Source organism: Nannospalax galili, unplaced genomic scaffold (genome assembly GCF_000622305.1).
Source record: "Nannospalax galili isolate Female #2095 unplaced genomic scaffold, S.galili_v1.0 scaffold923, whole genome shotgun sequence".
Lineage (NCBI taxonomy): Eukaryota > Metazoa > Chordata > Mammalia > Rodentia > Spalacidae > Nannospalax > Nannospalax galili.
Window position 1 is genome coordinate 2276026 of NW_008349753.1, and position 9451 is coordinate 2285476.

The window sequence follows — 9451 nt, forward strand, 5'->3', positions numbered from 1 at the left end:
TGGTTTGCTAATAAGACCAGGCAGGATAATAAAACCAGCAAAGTACAAAGGATTATCCCTTCTCTTGATTCGTAAAAACCAGGATTACTAATTAAAGATGTCCTCTTATTCTGCTATGAAAAAATTTGCATGTTGGAAGCCAGTTGCATTTTGATTATACAACCTTCCCTGGTTTTTGCAATTTCTTACAGAAGTTGTGCTCAATGCTTGGAAGAAACTTTTATGAACATGATCTGTGTCTTGATTCATAAAGCCGAGGGCAAAGCATAGTACACAGAAGAGTGATGTAGTTCCACTGTAACTTGTGCATATCTGCTTGCAGCTGCACAGCATTAAAGGTCAGCTTTTACTTACTCCAAATGTTTATTTTCCTTTAAACCAACTCGGAGCTTTGTAACTCAGGGACTTAGTTCTGTTGTATTTATCCTTAAACTGTACTGGGTTAGAAGATGCAAGCTGTGCTTTGAGATCACTTGTGGAAGGATTGCCTTGTGGCTTAGGAGAGGAAAAGAACATTGAAGATCATTGTTCCCCCTCCCCCTTTCTTCTAGCTCTTCCTTCTGGGTCTCTCCAGAGAGATGGGTTGTAAGAAAAAGAAATATCAATGGGTGAAAAGAACCTTTGAAGACTGAAAACTAAGTTAACTGGAAAGGAAGAGAATGAACAGAATCAAATGCAACTCAAAGGGCATTAATTAGTTCTCTCATTCCCATCCAAGTATTCTAATTTATTATGAGGAATTGAGTAGAAAAATATGAAATTTCAGTTGCCTTTAATACAGATACATTCCTTCAAACATCCAAACTAAAATGAAACCAATTCTCAATTTCAAAAAGTTTCTGAGAGGCTAGAGAGATGGCTCAGTGTTAAGAGCACTGGCTGCTCTTGCAGAGAACCCAGGTTCAGTTCCAGCACCACATTTTGGCTCACAACCATCTGTAACTCCAGTTCCAGGGGATCTGATGCCCTTCACTGATCTCCACAGGCATTGCACACATGTGGTGCACTTACATACCAGGGGATCTGATGCCCTTCCCTGATCTCCACAGGCATTGCACACATGTGGTGCACTTACATACATTTAGTAAAAACACATGAAACACAAATAAAATAAAATATTTTTAAAAGCTTTAGTCAGTTTCTTGAGGGTCTCAGGAGCTTGGGTCTCTCAAAGGAGTCAAGTGGCTGACTGATACCATCTACTGTGGGCCCCAAATAAATCTTTCCTCCCCCCCCAAAGTTTTTTTTAATAGAAAAGAAAGCCAGGTATGGAGGCACATGTCTTTAATCCCAGCCCTCAAGAGGCAGAGGCAGGCAGATCTCTGTGAGACTGAATTGAGGCTAGCCTGGTCTACATAGTGAGTTCCCAGACAACTGGAGCTACTGGGAGACCCTCTCTCAAAAAGATCAAAAAAACAAACAAACAAAAAACAGGAACAACTTCCTGTTGAATGTACAGTCCTTGCTGTGCCCATGACTACTGGTGTGGTTTTTGGAGAGCCTCTTAACATACCAGAACTTCCATTTCTATTCTGTAAGATAAGATTGGAATGGATCAGGCCTATATCAAAAGGAAATGAAGCTGACCTAAGGACATGTCTCCCTGCCAGGTCAGGCCAGGCCAGGGATCCAGGAGGCAGCCACCACCAATGAAGAGATTCGGCAGCTCTGAAGTCAACCTTCTCACCCTGTACCTCCTAGTATCCCAGGATAGTCCCAACTTGGAGGCATGAGCACCAATTACATCATCACATTTTCAGGTGGGCAGTTGGACTAGAAACACTCTGACTCCAGAGGGACAAGTAAGTAGTACTATACTTGAAACAACACAGGCTCTTTCCCACATTTGGGGATTTGATTATAACAAGAGAGATTCCTCCAAGTCAGAGTATAAATAGCAATCAAGATTGAGCAATGAAAATGGTGGTTGATTCCTTAATTAAAATAGTTCTATGCCGGGCGTGGTGGCGCACACCTTCAATCCCAGCACTCGGGAGGCAGAGGCAGGCAGATCTCTGTGAGTTCAAGGCCAGCCTGGTCTCCATAGTGAGTTCCAGGGCACCTGGGGCTACTGGGAGACCCCGTCTCAAAAAAATAAAATAAAATAAAATAAAAGTTCTGCTGGGTGTGGTGGTTCACAACTGCAGTCCCAGCAGTCAGAAGGTAGATGCAGGAAGATCATGAGTTGGAGGCCAATATTGGTTTCATACGGTGAGCTGGAAGCCAGTCTGAGCTAGACCACAGTGAGACCACTGTCTCACAAACCAACCCCAAATGTCTGACAAGAAGCAACTTTAAGGAGGAAGGGTTTATTCTGTCTTACAAAGTTTAAGACAAGGTATACCTCATCATGGTGGGGAAGGAATGGCTGCAGGTCCCCAGTCAGGAAGCAGAGAATGGACAGGAAGTGTGGCCAGGCTGTCAAATCTCAAGTCCCACCCCCAGTGATTCATTTCCTCTAACAAGGCTCTGCCTTCTGAAGGTTCCACAACCTTCCAAAACAGCAGCACTAGCTGTGAACCGTGTGTTCAAACACGATCTAGGGGGTACATTTCACATTTAAACTATAACAAAATGGTACCAGTAAGGAGAGAAGCAAGAAATGGGAGACTAGGAATAAAGTACAATGTCTTACGTGTACGAAAATGTCATAACAAAACCCATTGCTTTGTACAGTAATTTAAAAAATTAACTCCAGATATGGTGGTACATATTGGTAATCCCAGTACTCAGGATAGAGGCACACAGAGGCAGGAGGATTGCTACAAGTTTGAGTCCAGCCTGCTCGATATAATGAGTTTCAGACCAGATAGGACTACATAGTGAAATCCTGTTTCAATAATGACAACAACAACCACAATAATAATAAGAAAGTTTGTGTTATAATATTTGATATATGGTTTTGAATGACTTCTACCTCTCTAGCCTTTCCTTAAATTAATTTTATTCATTTATATATGTATGCCCTGTAGAGGTCAGAGGACAACTTACAGGAGTTGGGTCTCCTACCCTGTGTGTCCCATGGATTGAACTCAGGTCCTCAGGCTTCCCAGCAGACACCTCCTGAAGCATTCCATGGGACCACCTCTCTAGTATTAGAACAAGGACAGCACTTACTTTCTTTTTCCTCTTCCTTCCATTTCTGGTTGAAAATTGATAATGAAGAAATCCTCATTAATGCCATTGTAGACACAGTCGGGGGAGGTAGCATTCAAGTCTACTTGGATGGTCAGTGGGGAGCAATGTTGTCAGAGAGGATCTGAAAGACAGCAAAAGGGCTCCAAGCTCTTATTGGCAACTAGAGAAAACGTAGCGAAGAAAGACATGCGACTGTAGGGCTGAAGGTGGGAGAGATCTTCCTTCACGCCCTTGACTTACCAGTTTTTCACTGCCGCCACCCTTGACCCCAGGGAGAAGGTTGGAGAGGTGTTCCTCATAACTTGATAAGCACAACACTTTTCCAGAAGGGTGAGGGTCTAAGCGTGCTTCCTGTTCATGTTGTAATTTACATCTCAAGTGTTTTCTGGCCAAAAATTTAGGCTGGACAATGAAAGCATAATTCAAGAAGGTCCTGGAGTGGAGGAAGGATTATCTGGCTTGGATACTTTAGATGCTGAAAGACCTAGTAAAATTGTCTTGAAAAAGGTAGGGTTTAAGCCAGGTATGGAGGTACATGCTTGTAATCTTAGCACTTGGGAGGTAGACTCAGGAGGAAAAGAAGTTCAAGACCAGCCACAGCTGCATAGTGAGTTCAAGAACAGCCTGAGCTGCAGGAGACCCTGTCTCAGCAAAACAACACACACACACACACACACACACACACACACACACACGAGTAAGATTTATTATGATGCTATCTAGGTGCTAACCTGGGATCAGCTCCAGGGCCTGCTGCTTTTTGTCGTTATTGCTATGGTTCAGAGATTTCCCCTCTTTATGTGCAGTTTGAATTACACAATCCTACCTCGAGCATCAGTCCTGTATCCTCTTTTTTTTTCACATCTTTTGCCTTCTTACTGCTAACCAACTCCTTTCCTTCCAAATTTTTAGCTCTGGCAAAGGAACATCCTGGCCATGTTCAGGCTCTCTAAATAAGTCATATCCAACCTGTGTAGAGCTCACGCCTGTTTGGGTAGACTGATCCTGTCCTGTATTACTTTTCTCACTGGTGTAACCAAACATAGGACAGGAAGCAAGTTTAGGAAGAAATGATTTATTTTGGCTTTGGGTTTGAGTGGACAGTCGGTCCTGGTGGGGAAGGCCAAGTGATGGGAGTGGCTCTTGGCTGTGACAGTAAGAGTGTGAGGCTGCTTGCTCACATCTGGGCAGACAGTAAGCAGAGAGATGTGAATGCTGGTGCTCAGCTGGGTTTTCCTCTTTTTATTTAGTCCATGACTTCAGCCCATGGGATGGTACTGTTCACATGTACAATAGGTCTTCTTTCATCAGTTAAGCCTTTATGTTTGAAATGCCCTCACAGACACTCCCAGAGGTGTGTTGCCCCATGATTCCAAATCCAGTCAAGTTGACGAGATTCACTATCATGTGGTTCATCAGCCATAATCAGAAGAGAAGAGGCAGGTAGAAAACATGGTTCCCTGACCTGACAACTGTGACCAGTGATGTCAGTGGGTCAGCTGATGAACTTGCCCAGGACCACCCTGTTGTTCCTGGAGGTGAGGATGAGTGGAACAGTGATATTTTAGCTGTTTGCAAGGCTCATCTCCAGGATTCAAGAGACTCCTGAATCAGGGCTGAATCATGGTGAGTCACTGTATGGGAATCTTACAAACTGCTTTCTGCTCCAACACTGCCCTAAGGCTGAGGAAACAGGCAGCTCACAGGCATCCTCGAGGGATGGCTAGCACAGGAACAAAGACAGGGTGCAAATTCTTTGATGTTGTGCCATATCTTTCTTGGGCTTTGCTTACTGGGATGAGCTTGAGGCTGGCGTGGGCACCACATACAGCTGGGTGGTTTGAGCACTGTCCAATTCCAGGGCATAGGTTTTGCACATCGCCTTTATTGTAGCCTCGCTTTGTGCCTCAGTTCCCTCAGGGTATTCACACTTTTCTAGTCCTAGGAAGAATATAGAAAGACAGAGCAATCTCAGTCCTAGTCATCGGAAAAATTTGGAAAGACAGAGAGACCTCAGTCCTCTTTGTTTCTGTCATTAAAAGGTCCTCCTCCTAATGCAGTCGGCCATGGTGTCCCATCACACCCTCCCCCCCCACACCACCGTGCGGCGGGTGTGTCCTGGGCCAACAGGAAACTATCTTTTCTAAAGGAGCATGGACATGTGCCTCTACGGCCTTCAGCTTTAGCGTCCAGAAGTGCTCCCTCCCTAGAGGTGATAAAGGTGCTGCAGAGCAGATGGAGGATGTATGGAAGGCAAGCTTGACCTTCTCCAAATGTTGGCTGTCCCAGACCTGGCATGGGATTATTCCCATTGTCATCAGCATGGGGACAGAATCAGGACCTAGGATAGATACAGCCTGACTTTGGGGCTGAAATGACATTTACCAAAAAGGTTCTGGGGTTCTCTTAGCCATCCTCCCCAGCACCCCATCATTCCTTTTAGAAAAATAAGGGGGTGCAAAGGTTGGAGGGATTGTCCCCCAACATGGAATCAGAAAACAGGGAAGAAATTCATGTAATCCCACGCTCTTTTGCACATTTTACTCTCTGTATCTGGGTGATGGAAGGAAGGAGCCAGTTCTTGGTTTTGCCTGTTGGTTCACATTTCTCTGTGTCTTAAACATGTCCGGTGCCTTCTGCCTCAGACTAGGGACTTCTCTGCTTTGAATCCTGCCATGCCCAAAGTTAAGTGAAGGTCTGGGGCTACAGATCACTTGATAGAGTGCTTGCCCAGCATGCCAGAGGACCTGGGTTTGAGCCCCCCCGGATCCCCGTCATTCATAATTTTCCAGCCTTATGAGAAGAAAAAGAGAATTCAGTGTTCTCTGTTCCCTCCATTAATTCCAGGACTCCGAGGCAGCAGGTCAAGGGTAGCCTGTCTATACAGCAAGTTCTGAAGTTCCAGGTCATCCAGGGCTACATAGCAAAATCTTGTCTGGAAAAACAAACAACCAGACAGACAGACACACAACAGAGAAGAAGAGGGAGAGGGAGAGACAATAACATAATCTGTCAAGGAGTGGATTGAATGGGGGTCTTCCAATGGGCCCTTATCTTGCTTCTTTGTCTTAAACCTGAGAATCTATGTATGTGACCCTAATTGAAATAGAAGGTCTGTGCAGATGTAGTTAACCAAAGCATCTCCAGATGACGTCCTGAATTATCTGGATAGCAATCCAGTGACATTGTTGGTTTGCTTGTTTACTCTGTAGCCCAGGTGGGTCTGGAGCTAGCTACCCTCCTGCTTCAGCTTCCTGTGTACTGAAATTGCCAGAGTACAAGTGTTCTTCTAAGAGGTAGAAAGAGAAAGGTCCAAACACAGAGGAGAAAGCCAAGTGACCACAGAACATGAATTGGAATGGACCAGTGGAAGGGAGAAGGCTCGGAGCTAACAGATGCAGGAAAGCAAAGGGCTGCTCACTATAGCCCTCAAAAGAGTGAGGCCTGCTGACAGCCTCATTTCACACCTTTGGCCTCCAGAACTGTGAGAAATTCATTTCCACTGTTTCAGCCCCCAAGTTTGGAGTGCTTTGCTGTGGCAGCCACAGGAAACAGTACATGGGGTACACCCATCATCAGGTTAAAAATCACAGTGTTAGCTGGGCGTGGTGGTGCATGCCTTTAATCCCAGCACTCAGGAGGCAGAGGCAGGCGGATCTCTGTGAGTTCAAGGCCAGCATGGTCTACATAGTGAGTTGTAGGACAGCTGGGGCTACAGGGAGACCCTGTCTCAACCCCTCCCCCAAATAAATAAAATAAAATATTAAAAAATCTTTGCTATAAAAATTCCTTTTAATATTTTTGTTTAAATTTATTTGTCTCTGAACTCCTACCAGATGCACCTCTCCTCTTTGAAGTAGCCTCTGTTTCCCAGATCTTTTTCTTAAAAAAAAGCTACCTGGAGTTAAATACGTGGTTTCAGGTTTGACTCTTAGGTGCATGGATGGGAAGTGTCTCAGGACTCTTCACTCCTCAGTAGTGAGGTGTTCTTGGAAATCTGTCTTGTGCTAAAAGGTGTCATTCTCCTTTAAAACAGCAGCTGTTGCGTAGGGTTGACGTTCAAAAGTCCCACTTTAAAAGCGTTTCAGGGGAAGGTGGTAGTGAAACTCTGGGAGACAATGGTAAGCGGATTTTAATGATTTCTCCTCCACAATCTACGAGTTTTGAAAATAAAATGTTTCTTTTTTTAAAGACATTTTTATTTTCGGTATATGTGAGTGCGTGTACGTGTGCATGTGCATGTGTGTGTGAGTGTGTGTGTGTGTGTGTGTCTAGATATGTGATGTGCAGCACCCTTGGAGGCCAAAAGAGGGCATTGGATGCCCTGGAGCTGGAGATACAGGCAGTTGTGAGCTGCCAGATGTGGGTGCTGGGGATAGAATTCCTGTCCTCTAGAAGAGCAATATGCATGCTCTTAACTGCTGCACCATCTCTCACTGAAAATAAAACATTTTTGAGAAGTTAATACACCAGCAGGAAAGGGGCTCGTCCTTCCCTAGGGATCAATATGCAGTTAATGGTTTGGTGAGAGAGGGGTATTTTATTTTTTAATTTTTAATTACATTTATTTGTGTGTACTTTGCAGGAGTTGGCTTTTTCCTTCTATCATGTGGGTCCTGGGATCAAAGTCAGGCTGTTAGGCTTGGCAGCAAGCACTTCTGCCACAGAGCCATCGCATTGGCCTGGGAGACACATTTCTTTAATGGTGTAGCCACTGGCAGGGGGCCCATGTTCCTGTAAGCAACCCTAATTAAACTCACTGCAGCACACATCCAAGAACACATGGAAACAGGACTAGTGAAGAGGAAGATCGGCAGAAGTGGGAGGGGTCAAAAGAGGGTAATGGGGGTGAATATGATTGACACACTTTATATACAAGTATGAACATGTTGTGATGAAGCCCATTATTATGTATGACTAATATATGCAATGAGAGAGTGAAAACCCAGAGCTACAGTTCCTTGGCTTTTGTGTGATTCTCTCGCAAGCTTCTCCCATGTGTGAGAAATGTCTCCATCGCTTTCAAAGTGGGAGATTTTGTGCTCTGAATAATTGCATTTGGCAGTCCTTCGAATGAGCTACCTGGTACCGTGTTCCAGTGTTTCCTGTTACAGAGGCTGTGTTAGTCTGTTTGTCACTGTGACAAATGCTGGAGAGAGACAGGTTAAAGGAAGAAAGGCTCATTGTTTCATGGTTTATAACCCATAGTCACTTTGCTCGTGTTTCTGAGCCTTTAGGGAAAGAATATCGTGGTGGCAGAGATGTGGGGAAGAGGCTGTTCACCTCAAGGTAGACAGGAAGGAGGGAGACGGGATGAAGGGAGGGGGAGAGGGCCTACCTAAGTGTCCTTTCTCCTCTTGCTCCTTTTCTCCATCCCAGTCCCCAGTCCTTTGGACAGTGCTGCCTACATTCAGAGGTCTTCCTTCCTTAGCTAATGCTTTCTGGAAACATCCTCATAGACATGCCTACAAGTGTGCTTTCTAAGCCCTTAGGCATCTCTCAATCCAATCAGGTTGACAGTCAATCTTAACCATCAGAGCTATATCCTTTTACATTTTCCTTGTAGCTCCCAAATTACGTTTCTTAGAGCTACATATTGAACATTATCTGTACTCCCTAATAAAAGGGTCTAACAAAGAAGGTGGGCTGCCAACCATGCTATGATGGGCTATGAAGGGTACAGGGTGAATCCTCTGTCTGAAAAATATACAGATACTCTGACTTGTGGTGGGGGTTCCAGCTCAATGAACCCATCACAAATTGAAAATGCAACTAAAAATGTATTTGATAGATTTAACATACAAAAAATCATAGCTTGCCCTGCCTACTGTTCACTGCCTGCTATATTGAAAGCAAAAAGTAGAACGGTTTATGGATGCAAGAGACACAGGGGATGCTTTATAGATGTGATGGGATGTGAAGATATAAAATACCTAACGAAGGCAGCAATGCAGAGCACTGTGGCATTGGAGGCTTCCCCCTGTGGCCCACTGGGAGCTGCTGTCAATGCTGTTGTCGGGCATCATGAGACAGGATTGTACCATGGATCTCTGAAATGACATCAAAATTCAAAATTTAAAGCAGTTTCCTGAAGGGGAACAGTGGGGAGGGAGATTTAAGTGGGCTGAGGGCTGGGAGGGTTAGGGAACAGGAGAGGATTGGGGAACAATAACTAACACTAAACAAGTTTGGAAAAAGCCACGTGGAAACTCACTATTTTATAAGATTTCTAAATATATAAAAGCATTGCCGGTCATGGTGATGCATGCCTTTAATCCCAGCAGAGGCAGGCAGATCTCTGTGAGTTCAAGGC